The following is a 20508-nucleotide window of genomic DNA, read 5'->3' on the forward strand; positions in this document are numbered from 1 at the left end:
GTTAGTATATGACATAGTTTGAATCCATACACATGTAAATAGTTTCATTACGCCTGTTTTTAATATTAATATCACTGAAGTGACAGACACACTTTTTGCAGACATGTTACAAATGGCAAAGTTTACTTACTAGGTTCGTGTAGAATGTTTAATTTGGAGGGTATTAAGAAATCAAAGGCTGAATACTTGAGAAGTCATGAGTGTGGCAATTCCTCACTAACATCACCCCCTCTGTCTTCACTGTTCCACCGCAGAGTCTCCTGGTAAAATGTGTCTTCTTCTGCACTTCATGGAATGTACGGCAGCACCTGTTGAATATCCACAAGTTTTTTGTGTTGATAGAAACAATACCCTGTAGTATGGTAAAGTCTTTGCAAGACCTATTGCCTGTACTCCTGGCTGTACAAATCTGAAAGTATGACGAACAGGAATGCTGATGTATGGAGAAGTAACTACACAACCTTTGATATCTGCAGAGTATTTTAACTCCATGTACTGTGTCTGTTTGGAGCTTATCTTCTCAGAATGTGGGACAGAATTTTTTCATGGTTCCCAGTGATTTTGTTGTTCTCTTAAATCCTATTAACACTCGATCACACAAAAGCATTTTCAGTATTATGCTGCAGGATTCCAGGACTAAAATTGTTTTAACATAACATTGTGTATTGAAGTCGGTAAGACCTTGTATTGATACTTAACTCAAAATCGCTAAGAACTGGACTTAAGCCCTTTTAACAAGTCATGATTCAGTTATATTATTAAGGATGTGTTTTTGGGCGTGCGGTCCATGTGAAATTAGCGTGGACAGAAAACAGACACCATAGCCAGTCATCCGGTGTACGTCATGTGGACGAAAAGTTGACGCCATTATGGTGGACGGAAAGGCAAGATTCGGAAAATGAGCGTAAAGTGGCGAAAATGCTTGGCTTTGAACATTTCACCGCATCCAATGGCTGAGGAAAAAACACAGTTGTGATGAAACCGTGGAAGAGGAAATCGATATAAGATTGCAGGAGCTGACCAACAAGTACGATCCTAGGAACAATTGTAATTTCAACGCAATTGGGGTGTGTGTTGCCCAGCAAGTCTTTGCCATTCAAAGGGGATAAATACCGTGGTGGGAGTCTGACAGTGATGTTGTGAGACTCCACCTCTATTTCATAGGGAAATCGAAGAAGCCACGTTGCTTCATGAGTGTGCGATCATTAACAACTGCCTACGATGCCAGTTATAAAGTTTTCATGACCTCAGATCTTTTCAAGAGCAGTTAGCTGCTCTCGATTCAAAAATGGGTACGCAAAATAGGAGGACTCTTCTTTTCATCGATAATGGTCCTGCAAATCTTGTGGATGTTAGTTTGAGGAACGTGCAGTTAGAATTTCTGCCTGTTAACTGCACACACAAGCTGCAGCCTATGGATGTAGGTATTATACACGCCTTTTAGTCATTCCATAGGAAGTACCTGCTGCAGTGTATTTTATTCCTTATCATTGTATGTTTCAACCTTGTATGGGCTCAAGTTCATTCAAAAGTCTTGCAAAGTTGTGAAGGAGACTAAAATTTCAACTCTTGCCTGCTAGTGAAAGAAAGAGGCCTGCTTCCTGATGTAAGGAGAATGTTGCAGTCAAACTGCGCTGCCCAGGACTGTCTTTTGGGTGGATGATTCTGTGATAACTGCAGAGGAAAGAAGTGTTGGAGAGTTAGTTGCGTACTAAGAAGAAGAAGAGCACAGTGAAGTGATATCTACCAGTACTGAGGCAACAGTGGACACTTTACGTAGATATTTGTAGAGCGGTGTAAAAATAATTTTCAGAACCTTTATGAACTTAAAGAACAAATAGAGTACATTAGAGATAACAAGTGTAAACAGAAATCGATTCTGGTCTATTTCGTTATGAAGTACTGTTTGTGTAGTTTCCCATTGGGAATAAATATGTGTTAATGATGTAATTAGATACAAGAATAGTCATTAAAATACATCAAGAGAGAAAATGTATTGCATGATATATAATTTTGTTGGTTTTCTAAGAAATATACCTGGATTAAAATAATATACTGTATTACATAATGTTGTAACTACGTCCTGGTGGTCATTGGATGAGCGGAATTACAAAAGTAGTGTAGTGTCAAATATTTAATATCCACTCGACCATTATTTGAGGTAAGTAGTGTAATAGGGTTAAGATAAAATCACCGTAAATTATTAATATGCATTTGCGTAACGTTTACGTCCATTTCCAGAGCTTTTTACACACAGTATAGAAGTTTTCCCCACTATTTCCACTTTACCCCACGTTTACACCAGTATTCCTTGGGTACCTTGGAAAGTGTACATTTCTTCTGTAGAACCTCCCTCTTCACATTTAGATTTAACCGTGTCTTCTTTCGACTTCTTCATTTTCCTGTATATTTCCCTATTGTTGGATTTTTAACCAGTTTTGCTAATATTCTTAAGCTTTCGCCTATATTACAGTGTTCCGAGAATTTCCTCAGTCATCTGTTCCTTTGTCTTATTAATGGAGTCAGATGTGTGATGTCCTAGTGCAGCAATTTCTGGTATATTTCACAGATTCCTTTGTACAGTTTCCAATTTTGGGGATAATTTGGCTTTTTACTTGAGGCAACTGATTATAACATATTGTAACTTGATTTTTATTTCATCATCCTTCCCTAAATGTGTCTCTATATTCTTGTTGATGCCAGTGGATGTTATCAGTCTCATTAACCTTGTTTTATCTGTACCAACAACTTGCGCATGACATCACAGAAACTAGCACCCGTGGTGTGTTCTAACAGAGAGGAAACTGTTCTAAAATCTTATATTAACCAGGTAAGATCTATGTTATTCCATATAGTATTATCCTCGGTGTCGGCTGGTTATCTCCACATGTGCAGTTCAAGAAAATGCAACGTGAAGAATGCATTTGTTACTATAAATTGATGAACATTACGGAACTCTTACGAAGTGGTCACCTCGAACCTTTTCAGAAGGACCTACTAGATCTTCGTATTTCCATTGTGAACTTTTGCAATAATGTTCCCCATTATTATTCCCATGAGTAATCCTTTCATTAGCTTATCTCTGTTGCATTCAACAGATGGTAGGTTCGAGCCTCGCTATTGGCACCTTGAAAGAATGGGTCCAATAATACAATGAAGAATTATATGTTTAATTTTAGTATTCGGGAGACAGCTATTGTCAGCACTGGAGAAGATTCTGTTCGGTTTCTCATTCTCACACCAGTCAGTTACGAGAGTTTGAGCTCAATTTAAGACCAAAGCGGCTACCTTATCTGTTGTAGCCTATTTACTCTTCACCCCTTTGTCGCTGGCAATATATTTGAGTTATTGCGGTATTACTGGCAGAGGGAACATAAAAGGTGAAATTCAAGGCTACTGTCAAAACTTAATGCTCAGGAAGTCCGAATGTTTTGTGATAAATTACAATAATAACTGCTCTCTTTATATGGTAGCACATAGTGAGCATTCTGTTATTAGAATCTGACGTCTTAATATAATTAACAAACGTATGGCATTGTGCATGCGTGAGGAGGAGTGTTGCTTCACGTTTCTACCTAAACCACAGGAACTAATTCAGCAATATTTGGTACACATAATAGCATCTAGGAAATAATACTGTGGGGGTAAGTCACCTGTAACAATCCTGGGGTCAGTAGGGGAAAGGGTATCTTGTAAATATAATTGAAAATAGTGTAGAATAGATAGTTAAGTCCTGTCCCAGCCCCCAGCAACTTGGAATGAAAAGGATAATGTCCAAAGTGACTCGAGATTAGACATGTACACAATTTCAACTGTGCTGAGTCCAGTTTCTCTCCCAGTAAGATTTGAAATTTTGTACACGTCTATGGTACGACAGAACTATTTCATAGAGAAAATGAGCTGCCACAAACACAAAGTTTAAGAAACCCGAAACAGAATGATGTAAATTTTAATAATTAAAATTATGATAATAACTTTAAAACTAAAATTAAATCATCGAAGAATATCAATCATTGTCACAATAAAGAAAACTACAGAAAATCCATCATACATAATTAACAGGTCGTTACAATCCTAAATGTAAGCATTAAGTGGCCGGGCTGAGTGGCGCAGACGGCTTAGCACTGGCATTCTGACCCCAACGTGGTAGGTTCGATCCTGGCTCAGATAGGTGGTATTTTAAGGTGCTAAAATACATCAGACTCGTGTCAGTAGAATTACTGGCACGCAAAAGATCTTCTGCGGGTCAATATGCTGGCACCTCGGCGTCTCCGAAAACCGTAAAAGTAATTAGGGGAACGTAAAGCAAATAACATTGTAAACATTAAATGAGGTACTTGGGCAACATCGAGTTATAGAGGTAATTTTACTCTCGTATAATAACACGTCACAAATTTTACGAGACAGTTTATCAACACAGCCTGCTGCTCCAAGAGCTGCATTGCTGGACGTGTTTGCCAGTGATCCCGGTTGTTTTGAAAGTGGTGTTTCATCAGTGTAGTCGTAAAATAGCGAGTAATTATTTGTTGTTTGCGATTTAAATGAATTTCCCTTCGCTTTACTGTGTAGCGTCGTGAACAGTATAGAGTTTTCTTGAAAACAGTGCTAAATCAACCCCAAGTGATTTCCAAGTGTGCCTACCGCGTTTGAGACGAATGACGACCAATTTCTGTGGACACTGTCTCCGCGCTGTTTGTGCTGTGTTTTGTGTAACGATTGAACAATCAAATCAGACCTACAGTTGTACTTCTTGATACTGCTTACGTTGGCGGTACTTTAAGTTATTCAAGTATTTCTTAATTTTTAACACCGTATTTTTTTAATTGTAATTTTTACGAATAGTTAGTATTGACGTAACTCCTAGCTAACGTTCGTATTTTAGAGTTAATATCAAACGTGCTGCATTCATAATGACACCTGAGGGCTCTATACTGCAAATAAATTCAATGTTTAAATCTTTGTTTGTTGACAACCTGGCTACAATGGCACTCAGCTGACGTAGTTGGAACATTATAATATGGTTGCCATGTCTGTGGCACTTCGTAAGTGAATCAGTATCTCTTTGCGTAATTCTTATGGTGGCCACGGTACCTAAAATTGATCATATGTAACCCGGCTCTTAGGAGGTTTGTCTGTTAATTAGTGGTGTTGTTGTGTGTTCCAGACTCGGTGCGAACTGTGTGCAGCACTCTATGGATCACTGGCGGAACATGTGGAGATGAGGGAGTTGCAGCTGAGATAAGACACCAGAGTGGTTGAGGAATTCGAGACGAGACTTAAGGAGACAGAGAACTGCCTGAGGTTGTGGGAAGAAGTGCTGAAAAGAGGGAGGTTGTGATAGAACAAAGGTTGGATGCTTTTGAGAAGAAAGTAAAGGGAGTTCAGAAAGCCTGTAAGGACAGTGAAGAGGAGGTCGAGAGAGCATGTAAGAAGAGGAAGTCGAGAGAGCATGTAAGAAGAGAGAAGAGGAAGTGGAAAGGGCATCTAAGAAGAGAGAAGATGAAGTGGAGAGAGCATGTAAGAAGAGGAAGTCGAGAGAGCATGTAAGAAGAGAGAAGAGGAAGTGGAAAGGGCATCTAAGATGAGAGAAGCGGAAGTAGAGAGAGCATGTAAGAAGAGTAAGTGGAGAGAGCATATAAAGAGAAGATTGTTGAGTGGCGAGAGTTGTCTTGCGAGATGAGAGAGAAACTTTCTCGCCAGAGTGGGAGGGACTGGCGGGACAGGGAGGAAGGTTCACGGTGGCAGGAACTAGTCGCCCAGTACGAACCAGGTCACGAAATCCTTCAGCAAACTCTAAATTGGGCAGCTGATCAGGGGTACATCAATGTGGTGAAGTTCCTTCTTGGAGGAAATCCATGTGTGGATTGGAAACGCACTGCATTGAACCATGCTGCAGAGAGGGGGCAGTTGCCTGTCGTGAGGGCTCTGGTATAAGAGGAGTAAGATCAGGGTCGAGAGGACTGTCTATCCTTTGGAAGGAGTGCCATAGATGTGGAAATTAGCAGCCACAGTCATGGTAGTGCCTGCTCTGCTCTTGTCAGCAAAAGAGGGCCGTATGGATAGGGTGAGGTACCTGGTGGAGTTGGGAGGTATTACTGGGGAGTTGCTGGGTACTGCTCTTTTACAAGCTGCTTAGTGGGATCAGCTCGATATAGTGAGGTATCTCACCACACTAGACCCCACTTGTCTCAGTGTTAAGGCTAATGGTGGTTACACTCCACTACACGTGGCTGCAAAGTTCGATCACCTCGAAGTAATAAAGTACCTCACCACACTAGACCCCACTTGTCTCAGTGTTAAGGCTAATGGTGGTTACACTCCACTACACGTGGCTGCAAAGTTCGGGTCACCTTGAGGTAATCAAGTTCCTCACCACACTAGACCCCAGTAGCCTTAAAAAGTTATGAAGCACACAGCACGTCATAACTACAATTATAGTATTTTCAAGTTTCACATTAATACTGACATGAAAAATTCTAAATCTAGATGCCAGTATTCCAAACGCAATTTCTGCAGTGCGCCTTGCTCTTGATAAACGATAATTGAACATTCTACGCTCAATTGTTAAATCTCCTTGATAAAAGGCCTCCAAAATTTGAAGTCAAGGCAAATGCTTCGCCGCCTGCAAACACATAGTTGAGGATTGTACCTGAATTATTCAGCCGTTGTGTACCAGGAATACATAAAGAATTATTTTTCAGTTTATTGTAAAATACTGTTTGTTCAATACACCTTCGTTGGAAATTCTTCTATTCACACCAAATTAACAGATAATGAATTTATAATTTGCACTGACGACTGCCATCAGTACCATACTACGGAATCCTTTATACGAACCACTCTCTGCCGGCGGTACTATCATGACGTGTTTACCATTAACGCCAGCCAAGCAATGAGGGAAATTCCATCTATTCTCAAATTCTAGTACTATTTGTGTCCATTCCTCTTGTGACCTTGGAACATAAAGTAATATTTCTTTTTCAGGATAAAAGTAACACAGATTCAATAACGAATAACTCTACCCCAGAGCCTCGCCCACCATCACAATCATCAGCAAGCAATTCTGTACGGGATCGTCCACCTTCTGATCTAGGCGTGTTATCTCCTACCCCGAGCACACCCTCACCACCCAGACAACTCAAAGTAAAGAGAAAAACACAAGTAGACAGCATTGGAACACAATTGGCGGAAATAAAGCTGAAGATCAACGCGACTTTTATGGCCGAAATAATGCTCATAATCTTCAGCATTTACCGAATGATCAACGCGTTTACTCGTGCTGTGGGGACGCTGCACAGTCCTCCGTGCCTTTGCGCAAACTATACCGCACAAATATGCTCGAAGTAAAGCCTGCGCGTTACATACGTAGTAGCATTAGCTGTTTCAGAGGGGTTCGGCCGCCATCGCCACCACAGGCCCTCGGGAGATGCCTCCGCCGCATTGACCTCACGCAAGGTCATTGCTATGATACATGCTTAACCTCACAGACGCTATCTTGGAGGGCCTTAACCTTAGTTTTCAAACGTAAGAGAGCAAGTCTAACTTCAAGGAGGGGACTAAATTCAGTTTTACGACCAGATGCCCTTCCCGACCCTATCTAGAATAGTAGGGGAATGAGTATTCTCGAGACGTTATTTCGAGTAATAAGGCAAAGGAGATCGCATAAGAGAGCACACCTAACCATATGGAGGAGCCTAACCTCAGGGCCAGGTGCCCTTCTTGACGTCAAATGCACACGATGGCGGCTATACACAGGATGTTATGAGACTAACCCTTAGAACCTGGGTCAGAGGTTACTGTACAAGATGGTGGCTATACATAGGCTCTTATGATACGGTTCGGGGGCTCTTGCGCAAGATGGCGGCAATATAAAGTCGTATATGGAGAAAGCTAGTCTAGAGGCTGAAAAAATCTTGACTCAACTGTTAACGTGATTACAGTGTAAGCTTAAACTATGAGGTATGGATTCGACTCCAGGCTTAACCTGACAGACCCCAGGTTCGACCCTACGCTTAAGGGTCTATGTCTTAAATTCGATACAAAGAAATCTTGACTCAACTGCTAACGTGATTATAGTGTATGCTTAACCTATCAGCTACGGATTCGAGTCCAGGCTTAACCTGAGAGACTCCGGGTTCGAACCTAGGCCTAAGGGCCTAAGTCTTTAATTCGATACTAAAAAATCTTGACTCAACTGCTAACGTGATTATAGTGTAAGCGTAAACTGTCAGCTATGGATTCGACTCCAGGCTTAACCTGACAGACCCAGGGTTCGACCCTAGGCCTAAGGGCCTAAGTCTTAAATTCGGTACTAAAAAAATCTTGACTAAACTGCTAACGTGATTATAATGTAATCGTAACCTTACAGCCACGGATTTGACTCCAAGCATAACTTCGCATGTCCTGGATTTGACCCTAGGCTTATAGGATTTATCATTACAGACTCATGAATGCTAGCTTAACCCAAATACCAACGTGATTATGGTTAAGAATGCTAGGTATACCCACCCATTTGACGCCAGGCTTAACTTTACAAGGGCGCTACAGTCTCAAGTTTGCAACTCAACCTAACTAGACGAGATGAGACATGATCTAGGAACTTTGGTGCTCAGATTGGTAGAAGCTGATGGCTACAAATAGGACTAGGGATATGGTGTAAGGTGTAATACGAAAGTTTTATTCATAGCGGGGTGTAATATTGGGAAGCATCTTTGAAGTTCTAAGACAGAGATTGATCTGAACTACTGCGGGGCTAAATTCCGAATCTAAAACGTATTTAGTATGACGTAAAGCTAATATTATTAACCTACAGAGAGATTAGAGCGGGTCTCGTTGGGGGCACTTTTTGGCTGCTAATGTCAAGTCGTACCAAGAAAAGTACTCATCAGGATTTTTTGCTGAGGCATGAAATAGCGAGGTTTTTTTTTTTTTTTTTTTTTTTTTTTTTTTTTTTTTTTTTTTTTACATTTTAGCCTAGCATGCACATATCAGCAAGACTGCACGGGTTAGTTGGCTAGCTTTGGAAGTATTTGCTGACACAAGGAATACAAAGTTCATTGTTTCACAAGTTCGCAACTTGGGTACCTACACGCAGGAAGACCTGACCTATCTTCATACTGAATATCCAATATAATTCGAGGTTAAAGTTTTGGGTCAGAACTGGTCTCTGTTGAATGTTAAGAGTCTTTCACAGGACCTGAAAAAAGTTGATGGCATTTCACAGATGAAAAGTGTTACCGTGTCTTTGTGGTAGTTATGCATGAAAGAAGGTGCGGGGTGGTGAATAGGTCTCAAGCTACTAAAGTGAAATTAATTTTAAAATTTAACAAGGTTATATTTTCTTTTCAAAATTAAGTAACAACAAATAGAACAGGTACTTAGTAGCCGAAACACAATTTGAAAAGTACACTTTACACCGTTACCCCCTTCGGGGCTTCTAGAGTCAGATACATAAGTCTTGAGCAATGAGCCCAACTTTCCAATATACACCATTCAACAAAGGGGCCGAAAACCCCCAATCATGCCAGAAACATTTGCTTCCAATTACATCAAAAAGCCTCCTTGAGGCGCGCAGACAACACAATTTTCAAGAAAGGGTAATTTTACCTTAAAATACAAGCCTATCATAGGCCACTCCTAACTCTACCTTTAAGCTGTCCTCCAAAGACATATACACAGGGGTAAAATACCCAACCTACTGAGGCCTATTAAGAGAGAAAAGAATAATTACCGGGCCTCTAAAATATCAATTTGAGAGGAGGCGAACTTGCACTCCTAATATACTTTGTTTCCAAACCTAAGTTGGCTCTAGGCCACTGATGCAAGGGCTAATCCCATACTACAGAGGTGACTTAAGAAGAAAACAATTTATTTTACGTTAACGAAGAATAGGTTGAGAAAAATAAGTTCACCTCCAAACAATATGAGTGGGAGCTCGAGAGGGTTAGCACTCTCTATCCCAGTATGTAGCTTTACAAGAGAATAGATGAAAAGAGTAGTTACATTTTAGGAAAAGGTTACATGGTGGAACGCTTCGAACCCGCCCCGAGAGTTAAACCGCTGAGCTAGCAAAGAAAGAAGTTATTATTTGGCCATTACCTGGTTGATGACAGCCGCCGAAGAAAGAGGCGCTTCCCGCCTCCTGCTATGTACTTTACACACGAAAAGATGGAACAGAAGTGGCCCGGAGACCCTAAAATCAGCAGTTTAAATACTCTCGCAGAAAGTTCTAGGCGTTAGGGGAAAGAAAACACCCTCCCACAAAGATTTTATTGGGTAGGACCCCGCATCAGATTCAAGTTGGGGGAAGATACACCAGATTGGTCAGAAATTAATTGAAGAAATTCGGGATTGGATACATTCAAAACAAGGGGAAGAAAGGGGTAAATATTGCCAACTTAAACAATGACAGAAAGAAATTTAACAAAGAACAAACTTTTGAAATAAAATTTTCTCCAAGGAACAGTTCTTTTTCTTCGCACTAGGGTGCACTATTGTAATTCTTCAGTAATGTCCTCTAGAAGAGAAAGTTCACACTTCTTACTTCAAGCAAAACAAAAACACATCAAAAATGACACAGTTCTAAAACTCCAAAATTTACAGGTAGTGACATCTTCTGAGAAGGTAGAAGATTAATACCATCCATAAAGTTCAGACTTCCTCCAGCAGAGGAGTTTTCAATTGGCGCACATTTTAAATAAGCGGCGTGGAGGTGTACCGCCCGGTACAAAAAGGATTATCATGGAAAAAAGTGTGGTAAAGGGTAAACCCAAGGTTCATATCGAATGTCGCCAATATTACAGAACTGATATAGGTGACGGTGAGAAGTCTGCATTGTTGAAAAAGGGGAAAGTGCTGAAAAGTACAATGCAAGAACATCCAATCGCTTGTTCTATTTCGAAAGGAAAGAAACAGGACATAAAGAAGTTGCTTGAGACGTTTGGGGGAGAGAACTGGGCGGAGGACGAATCACTCAAGTGGTGCAGCCAGAAGAAAATGACGATGACGATGAACAATGTCCCTGTGAAGAAGATGATACTGGACTAAACCTGTAGAGATCTACCCATGAGTGTACTTGTACTCAGGAGAAGGTAAACAACTTGCTTTGTAATATTAAGTGAATTTCTAAATAAAACTAAATACATTGTCGCCATGATTACACTAATTCATCCAAAACGCAGTATAGTACAATTTAACCTTCAAAACGCAGTATGTCAGTGATTATTGTACAAAATGCAGTGAGTCCAAAACAAAATTGGCTACAGAAGGAGTGTATACAGAAATATATTTCAATCCCTTGGAGGATCTCTAAGGCTACCTTCGTTTAGTATTATGGCGTTTTATCGTTCGCTACGTGCGCAGCACAGTGGCGCATTTCACATCATGAGCATACCTCAGTGACGTCAGTCTACCCTGCAATTGGCATAAAGTTCTGACCACTCCTTCTTGGTGTTGCATTTGCTCTGTCAGTCAGTGTAGCTTGGTTCAATCAATATTATCGAATGCCTTTTCTAGATCAACGAATTCCATGTACGTGGGCTTGTCCTTCTTTATTCGATCCTAAGATCAGACGTAAAGTCAGGATTGCTTCACGTATTCCTACAATTCTTCTGAAACCAAATTGATCTTCTCCCAATTCAGTTTCAACTTGTTTCTCAATTCTTCTGTAAATAATACGTGTTCAAATTTTGCAGGCATGAGATACTAAACTGATAGTGCGGCAGTTTTCACACCTGTCAGCACCGGCTTTCTTGGGAATAGGTATAACAACATTCTGCCGAAAATCGGAAGGGACTTATCCTGTCTCGTATATCTTACCCACTAAATGGAATAACCTTGCCATGCTGGTTTCTCCTAAGGCAGTCAGTAATTCAGAGGGAATGTCATCAATTCCAAGTGCCTTGTTCCTATTTAGGTCTCTCACAGCTCTGTCAAACTCTGACATCAAAATTGGGTCTCCCATTTCATCAGCATCAACAGCCCCTTCTTGTTCCAGAACCAAATTATCTACATCTTTACCTTAATACAACTGTTGGATATGTTCTCGCCATGTTTCTGCTTTGTATTCTTTCCCTAGAAGTGGCTTTCCATCTGAGCTCTTAATATTCATACGCATAGATTTCCTTTCTCCAAGTGTTTCCTTGATTTTCCTGTATGCAGCATCTACCTTTCCCAGGACCATACAACCTTCGACATCCCTCCACTTCTTTTTCAACCAGTCTTCTTAGCTCCCTTGCACTTTCTATTCACTTCATACTTTAATCGCCTGTATTCTTTCTGCCCTCTTCATTTCCAGCATTCTTGTATTTTCGTCGTTCATCAATCAGGTCTAGTATGTCCTGGGTTATCCACTGATTCTTAGTTGATTTTTCTTCCTTCCTAACATCACGTCAACAGCACTTTTGACTTCATTTTTCATTACTATCCACTCTTGCTCTATTGTGTTTCCTTTAGCCTTTTAATTTAGCCCTTGTGCAACATGTTCCTTGAAACAATCCCTCACACTGTTTTCTTTCCACTTGTCTAGATCCCATCTTTTTGCATTCTTCCCTTTCTTCAATTTCTTCAACTTCAGATGGCATTTCATGACCAACAAGTTGTGATCAGAGCCCACGTCTGCTCCTGGGAAAGTTTTGCAATCCAACACCTGGTTTCTGAATCTCTGCCTAATAATTATGAAGTCTATTTGATACCTCCCAGTGTCTCCAGGTCTCCTCCACGTATACAGCCGTCGTTTGTGGTGTTTGAACCAAGTATTGACAAGGAAAAAATTATGATCACTACAGAACTCAACCAGCTGAGTTCCTCTTTCGTTCATTTGTCCCAATCCAAATTCTCCTACTGTATTACCTTCTCTTCCTTGGCCTACCACTGCATTCCAGTCTCTCATCACAATTAGATTCTCGTCAACTCTTACATATTGTATTAAATCTTCTATCTCTTCATACATTCTTTCGATTTCCTCATCATCCGCTGAATTAGTAGGCATATAGACCTGCACTATTTTGGTGGGCATTGGTTTGGTGTCTATCTTGACGAGAATAATTATTTCACTATGCTGGTCGTAGTTGCTTACCCGCTGCCCTCTTTTCTTTTTCTTTATTAAACCAACTCCTGCATTACCCCTGTTTGATTTCGTGATGATAATTCGGTAGTCGCCTGACCAAAAATCCTGTTCTTCTTGCCAACGTACTTCACTTATACCAACTACATCTAACTTGTGTCTATCCATCTCCCTTTTCAGATTATCTAACCCACCACAACGATTCAAACTTCTAACGTTCAACGCTCCGACTCGCAGAATGTCAGTATATCTTCCTGATGATCGCCCCCTCCTGTGTAGTCCCCACCCGGAGATCCGAACGGGGGACTAGTTTACCTCCAGAATATTTTATCCGGGAGGAAGCCGTCATCAGTACATCATTCATACAGAGAGAGCTGCATGTCCTCGCGAGTTAGTTACGGCTGTAGTTTCCCGTTGCTTTCAGGCGTGTAGCAGTATCATCATAGCTAAGCCATGTTGAGTATTATTACAAGGCCATATCAGTCGATCATGTAGACTGCCGCTCTTGCAACTTCCGAAAGGCTGCTAACCCCCTTTCGGTGAACCATTCCTTAGTCTGGTCTCTCAACAGATACCCATCCGATATGGTTGTACCTGCGGCTCGGCTATCTGCTTCATTGGAACACGCAAGCCTCCCCAGCGCGGCAAGGTCACATGGTTCGTAGGGGAGGTAATACTTGAAATATTAAGAGAAAGTTTACCCATTTCTATGCGGTCAGCGACAAATATACATTTTTCTAGTGTTTCAATTTAATAATATTTTTAAAAAGCCAAAACATTCTGAAGTTAAGACTTCTTCAGGTGGTGCTGATATGATTACTGCTGAAAAGGACAAAAGATCTGCAGGCGATGAAATACGGACAAATCCTGCTAGCACTTGAGTTGAAATAGCTAACATTTCCACCATCTCAAATGATATTGATATTATCGAATGGAAACCGGTATTAAACAGGGGCCATGTTTACCAGTAAAATAACTTTTCAATTAGCGCTAAACGTTTAGTCAGTGATAGGTACAACTAATAAAGTTAGTCATGTGTCTTGTTTGAAGACCCGTGTATTAAATTATTAATATTATGATTGTGTCAGTAGTACGACCTCTTCCTGAGTTTGAATTGCCGCTCATCAACTGTCAGTAGTTTAATCTAACGAAGACTGAACTCTACCATATGAATGGATTGAACGGTAATGAACCTGATCAACCTCAGCTCCATTCAGCTATCTGCCTTATGATGTCATTTCCCACCAATAACACAATTTAATTACGTCATTTTCTAGGGAAAATTACCCACTCCCCTTTACATAGCTGTGAGATTCAACTTGTAAGCGTCAGTCATCATCGGGACTTTTCAGACTACTACGTTAATAGAAGAAATCTCCTCGGGAGCCGAACGCGTAAAATGGCATAAGGTAAAGCGGCACAATCACCTAAATATGCGAACTTTATCTATTAATGGCAAACAGGGAGATTCCAGGGTACCCCTTTGGCATGTAACCGTTAGGTCGATATGCGTTTTCTCAATTTTAAATGTAGGGTTCCCCACCTCTGTGTTGGGACTTGAAATGTGTAAGTTTTCTATTGACATAATATAAGACGGTCCGCCCCGCGGTGTAGGGGACAATGTGTCCGCCTGTCACCCCGAGGCACCGGGTTCGATTCGCGGCTGGGTCAGGGGTTTTTAATTTTAAATGATTAATAGAATAGAATAGAATAGAATAGAATAGAATGGAGTACGCCCATCCCCTAGTTCCGGATTCCGGAATTATGGGAGAGAGAACTCTTTTATTGCAATTTGTTCAATTTGATACATGCTTAACAATTAACATTTTCCTCTTACATTTGTTTACTGTACTGAATAAAATTTGTTTTGTCCTAAACGTTAGCATTGCTATCTTGTCTAGGACAACATGTATCTTACCTTAATTTATATATACACTTAAATTAACGAGAAAAACAGATCATTATCAAACAATGTAACTGCTCACCTTGCGGCAAACTAACAAAGGCACACATTTGTGCTTTACAGCAGAAGTAAATTAAATAAGTGTGAATACCCACTTTCCAGCGGATACTACATATTATGTGAAACCTTTTCAGGCAAGTCACAAAGCGCCTTCCCAGGCATTTAAATAACCTTTACAGGTATATCAATCTGTTCCTCTACATGCTTAAATGCCACCATGTACCTTACCATTACTATATTTGACGCACGTGCTTGTTTAACAGTAACAATACTTGTGGTTATTGCTAGTGTCTTTTCGTTTCCTTATGCTATATACTTCTTAAAATCTTATTAACTCATACATTTCTGCTATTTCCGAGATCTCTTGTTGTACAATCATCATATTATCTCTCTGCTGCGCTTGTAACTTTCATTGTCATCACACTTTACTCTAATCTGCACATGCAGAAGTGCTGAGTCAGCACTGGGCTTGAGATAGGTAAGCCTCTCTCTTCCTCTCCCTACTCTACTATACTACAGCAGCCAAAACAAACTAATTAACCATCCCACAGCAAATAAAACAGGCTAACACACAGCAAACGACCTCATTGTAAGGAACTCATTACTGTTAGCATGTTGCTGAATTAAATCTGTTACTTAACAATATACAATATCTAATATAAATGAACACTGAACATCTACAAGAGAAACATAGTCCTAAACTTATAACTATAGTATTACCGAGATCTCTTGTTGTACAGTCATCATCGTGCTCATGTATATTACATTTACTATCATTTACCAGTACTGTTATTACTTTCTGTTATTACTAATCTCATTTTAATTTCTTTCTTCCACATGTTTCTTAGAATACAGAAAAAATTAGCTAGTTTTCCTGGGGTGATCCATTCTCTATTTAACAGTTTGGTTATTGTATAAAATTCTTTCTCTCTTTCTACTTTTAATTTATATTCATCTCCAAGGTATTTAGTTCTCAGTGTCTCCGTTCCCTTACATGTTCTCAGTAAATGAGCTTCTCCCATTATGTCGTCACAGAATAAACACTGATTTACGTTATGGTTCTCACTTATTCCCTTATTTTTGTATAAACCCAAAAGCCACCACAACACACCTCTTAGTTCCCTATTTGTGATTCTATTTTTTCTTATTGACATATATTGGATAATGCCACAGAATTCTACTAGTGTTCTTTTGGTTTCACATTCTGCTCTGATCATCTGTTTCTCTATGTCCTTTACTCTAATCGTTAATATTTTAATGAAGCTGTTTTCTTTACCGTTCATCTCCTTATCCCAATATAGCCCCATTCCTATTTTGTCTAGCATACCTTTTACTTTCGATAACCAATAATTCTCATCTAGGTGTCTCATCTGGTGCTGGTAGGCTAGATTTAATATTTCCCTCCCCTCTCCTCTTTTTAATCTTAACCAATATTTTACTATTTTCTTACTTATGTCTGCTTGGATGCTGATATCTCCACATATAGTTCTCACTCCACTATTTGCTGCACATTCTATTAGGCCCATTACTATTTTACAGAATTTGTTACTTATGATATCTAGTTCTTTTATATCAACTTCTATACCCCATATTTCAACCCCATACAGTGCTTTTGATACCACAAGGGCATTAAAAACTAAATGATTAATATCCCTGGCCTGGGGACTGGGTGTTTGTGTCGTTCTTAACGTCCCTTTCCTCACATTCAACACTCTACACTTCCTCCATTCCAATTACATGCAGGTTCACATCACATGGTGCAAGTAGGGGCAAATGAACTCTATAGGTCGACGCCCCGAACAAACAGCATAAGAAAATGTAACACTCCGGGATGCACTAGTGTGTATCCTCGTTTCCCTTATCCATTTCATTGTCTGGTGACTATGTTTTCAAATTCTAAATTTTCTTCCCTTCTTTTAGGACTTGACCTCTTCTTGTCGTAGTATGACAGGGCCTTGTACTAGGAGTGCCTCAATTTCATTTTGGTTCTCGCCTGTATTTTCTGTCTCCCGAACGAATTTAGGGTAGCATTTAAGAGCAGAATACTGCTAAATGTAATAGAGGTGTTCTGACGTGAAGTCATTAACCTAATGTGAATTCGAGGCCCATTACATCACTGTAAAATATTAATTGTGAATTGTGGTTCGGATTTCTAGGCCCATCTGATATGTAATTTTGTATTCGACGGTTCGGTTCTCCTCTTGGTAACTTTGTTGTAGAAGCCTCTGCGTCTTCCTTTTTGAAGGAAATAAGGTCCTATATTCCCTCTGCTAGGGGGAATTTATTTGTAAAAGCTAATCTCACAATTTATGCCAAAGATTTGTAAATTTTTGAGACTTATTAGCTTTGTTTCGACGTAAAGGCTTTGGTGGAACGCGAGTCCTTTTTCCCCTGGCGATTACTTAACTGAGCTTGACGGATTGTTATCTGTTGTTAAATCTATATCATTGTTCTTCTTTTTGTTTTCTCGAGATATTTTCTTCGGTACATAAAATAAAGTATTCAGTAATCGTAATTTTCAAAATTTAAAGTTTGGTTCTTAATTTTTCCAGCTATTTAGCCCTCACGTTTACTTCCCTATCGAGATCACGAAAACCCCCGTAACCGTTATTGTTATCATTATTATTTATTCAAAATAAACTGCACACTTGACCCTAACATGGGAATACGTAGTTGGTAGTGGTGGCTTGTATGACTTTGCATGCTTAGTCCATCCTCCTTGTCTATAGTAATATAATTATATAATAAAATAGGAACTCGTTAAACGTTTGAAGAGTTTTCATTCGTATTATTTATCTGTTACGGAGTTTTCCGTGGTAGTTAGAGGTGAAAGAAGGTGCGGGGTGGTGAACAGGTCTCAAGCTACGAAAGTAAAGTGAATTTAAAATTTAACAAGGTTATATTTTCTTTTCAAACTCAGAAATAACAAGAATGGCAGGTACAGAGTAGCAAGGCAACAAAGAGCAACAACAGTATTAACAGGCTTTGGGCTTCGAGCCCCGAACTTCCAATCCTTGAGCAGTTAGCCCGAGTTTACATGTACATAAGGGTTAGAAAAGGGGTAGAAAACCCCAATAATGCCCAGGAGCACTAGCTCCTCTTTACACAGAAAAGCCTCCTCGAGGCATACAAAATCAAGTTCCAAAAGAGCAATCTGCTCTCAAAATTTAAGCCAATCAAAGGCCACACCAAACTCCACCTTCAAGTTGTCCTCTCAGGACATAGACACAGGGGTAAAATACCCAACCTACTGAGGTCTTAAATGAAAAAGGTAAATTACATGACCTCTAAAATAACAATTTGAGAGGAGGCAAACTGCACTCCTAATACATTTGTTTTTAAAACCTAATCTGGCTCTAGGCCACAAATGCAAGGGCTAATCCCATACTAAAGAGGTGACTTTAGAAAGAAATAAATTTACATTATGTTAAGGAAGAATAGGTTGTGAAAATAAGTTCACCTCAAAACAATATGAGTGGGAGCTCGAGAGGGTGAAGCACTCTCTATCCCAATATGTAGCTTTAAAAGAGAATAGATGTAAAGAGTAGTTACATTTTAGGAAAAGGTTACATGGTGGAAACGCTTCGAACCCCCCCCGAGAGTTAAACTGCCGACCTAGCAAGAAAAGAAGTTATTAAGAGGCCATTACCTGGTGTTGAACTGCTGGTGAAGAAAGAGGCGCTTTCCGCCCCCTGCTATGTACTTTACACACGAAAGGATGGAACAGAAGTGGCGCAGAGACCCTAAAATCAGCAGTTTATATGCCCTCGCGGAAAGTTCGAGGCGTTTCAGGAAGGAAAACACCCGCCCACAAGGATTTTATTGGTTCATCAAGAAACCCCCTACACAATACGAAGAAGAAACATATTATTGGTGGAAAATTAATTAAAGAAATTTGGGATTGGCTAGATTCAAAACAAGGGGAAAGAAATGGTTAATATTGCCAACTTAAACAATGACTGAAAGAAATTTAGCAAAGAACAAACTTTTGAAATTAAATTTTCTCCAGAAAAACAGTTCTTTCACTTCGCACTAGGGTGCACCGTTGTTGATCTTCAGTAGTGTCCTCTAGAAGAGAAAGTTCACACTTCTTACTACAAGCAAAACAAAAGTACGTCGAAAATGACACAGTTCAAAAACTCAAAAATTTCCACGTAGTGACATCTTCTGAGAAACTTGAAAATCAATATCGTAGATAAAGTTCAGACTTCCTCCAGCAGAGGAGTTTTCACTGGCGCACATTTTAAATTAGCGGCGTGGAGGTGTACCGCCCGGTACATTATCTATGGAATTATTGAATGCTTAGTGGAATGTTGATAGTCATATAACAATTATAATTCATGAAAATATATGGAACTGTAAATGATAGTGCGGTTCTCACATCTCGCTTTACTCCACAATTTAAATTCGTTGTTCTTTTTGTTGTATATATTTTAATAAAGTTCCACCCTCCTTCAGGGAATCCTGGATCCGCCCCTGATCACTGCTCCGTAGTCTACCATGTGTCCCTGAATTTACCTCCCTATAACTCTCCTAAAAAACAAAAAAAACCACGAACTCATACGTAGGTCTACAATTGCCGTTCAAGTGAAGGCCATCTAAACTCAAACTCGATCTCCTGCCGCCCACTCATTAGGATCTTCAAATCTCACTTGCAATTCCCCGCATACCCATTCCATATATCCCCAATATTATTCCATTCATTATCCCTCCTACAAACTTTCCCACTGATAAGTCTCTCCGCTTCCTTAAAATTCTCCCGCTCTGCAGTAACCAGATCCCACAACTCTCCTGCTTTCCTTACGTTGAAAGCTACCACATTCTCGTTATCCCCCTCCCGCAATTCTATTTTCCTCAACATCTGCCTTAATACTTCACTCTGTTTCCCTTTCCTCCACCTCCCTAACCTGATCAACAACGCCATCGTCTTTAGATCCCCTCCTCTCCCGGTTAATTTTTCTTCCCATCTCTCTTCCAGCTTCTTCCTCCTATCCACTTTTCTACGTTTCCCTTTCTTCTTGCCCCGCCCTATCTCTGTAACACTTCCCTGATCTCCCTCCATCTTCCCTCTGATGATCTTCCTCCAGTGACTCAAACCAACATCTCCTGGGCACCCTCCCTAAGGATAACAATTAGCCATCGATTTCCTTGACTTAAAAAGACTTTTGCCCACCTGCCTTTCCTTCCCTTTTGCGTACCTACCTGCTCTCTGAGGATCGAAAGAGCCCAAGGTAGATAGAGTAAGAGGTAGGGATCACGCGCAGGACTCCCCACCACTCTTGGCCGTCGATGACGTCATCTTGAACCCTCAGCGCCTTGTCTTCTGTATGAGGTAGGCTAATACACAGCTGTGAACTATTTTGTTTTAGCCACAAGTTAGAGATAAGATAACTTCATTGATATTTTAACTTCACCTCAGAAAAGGCATTCCACTTCACTATTACAGTAGAGTAATAATAGGAGATCAAATACAGTGTGAATC

This window comes from Anabrus simplex, chromosome X, assembly GCF_040414725.1.
Source record: "Anabrus simplex isolate iqAnaSimp1 chromosome X, ASM4041472v1, whole genome shotgun sequence".
Taxonomy (NCBI): Eukaryota; Metazoa; Arthropoda; class Insecta; order Orthoptera; family Tettigoniidae; genus Anabrus; species Anabrus simplex.